Source organism: Galeopterus variegatus, unplaced genomic scaffold (assembly GCF_000696425.1).
Source record: "Galeopterus variegatus unplaced genomic scaffold, G_variegatus-3.0.2 Scaffold4162, whole genome shotgun sequence".
Taxonomy (NCBI): Eukaryota; Metazoa; Chordata; class Mammalia; order Dermoptera; family Cynocephalidae; genus Galeopterus; species Galeopterus variegatus.
The window spans coordinates 61,650-62,908 of record NW_007730273.1 but is presented as its reverse complement, the minus strand read 5'-3'; positions in this window follow the sequence as shown (position 1 = coordinate 62,908).

Below are 1,259 nucleotides of genomic sequence, written 5' to 3'. Positions count from 1 at the left end.
GAGGGTCAGCCTGGTTTTCACCTATGACCTTTGCCCCTAACACGACCTCGTCTTCTCCAGCCCTTGCTCTCACAACACTTTCTGACTTGCAAAGAACTGTAGAGGCGGGATGATAATAATAGCTTCTATTTAAGGCAAACATGGAGTAATTACTCATCTAATACTCACAATACCCCTGTGGAGTGAGTACTCAGTACAGTGATCCTATGCGGTGGGCACTACTGTGTATCGCCATTTTACAGACTGAAAAACACTAAAGCACTAAGAGGTCAAGTCAGGGTAATGAAAGCTAAAGTTTTGATTTAAATCCCATAATAGTCTAAACAATCCTCTGTGTTGAGTATGGTCATTATCGCCATTTTAGAGGAAAGGAAACCGAGAAGTTAAGTACCTTGCCTGAGATAACCCCACTAGGAAAGGGCAGAGCCAGGACCCCACTCTGGGTGGCTAGCCAAGCCTGCTCCTCCCCTCACTCTGCTCAGCAGATGCTCAGTCGGGAGGTCATGGGCCTTGGAACCAACCTGGCCAGGGTCCCAGCTCCACAACGCTAGGGCAATGTGTTCATCACTCTGAGCCTCAGTTTGCTCATCTCTAAAGTGGGAGTATTGGTAGTACTTTCCGTTAGGCATGTCCCAAGGATGGCTCGTGATGGTGTGGACAGCAAAGCTCTTGGCAGAGAGGGCCCCATGTGGAGGAATCGTTCCATGCCAATTCATTCTTGCTCTTACTGTTTCTCTGGATGTTATCAGAATTTTTCTTGGCTATGTATTCAGAGTTTACCCTTGCAGAACCAGACCCACCGAAATTCACAGGCTATGAGAGACCGCAAAGCCAGTGCTGAGAGTCAGATAACTTCGGTGTGGACTGAAATCCCACCCCAGCTACAGACCAGCTTTTGGACCAATCACTTTTCCAAGCATCTCCCCGTCTATGAGCTAGAGTTAGTTATGTTTACCTTGAAGGGGTTTTGTGACGGTCAGATGGCTCAAACACTGCCTGGGATTTTCAAACTGGGGTTTCTGGAAGGGGCGGTACCTGGACAAGTGCTGGGGGCCAGGCAGCCTCTGCCTTGGTGACCAGCAACCATTCTGGGGGTGGGGAATTGACAGCCTGGCGTGCTGCGACTGGCACTGGCTCGGGGACCTGCGCTGCCCTCCCCCTGCCCTCTCCCTGCTCTGCAGCTTCCAGGCTCTCTTGTCTTCCACCTTCCAGGTAGGTTTGATGACACAGGAGGCACAACTGGAAATGGAGAGAGAAGA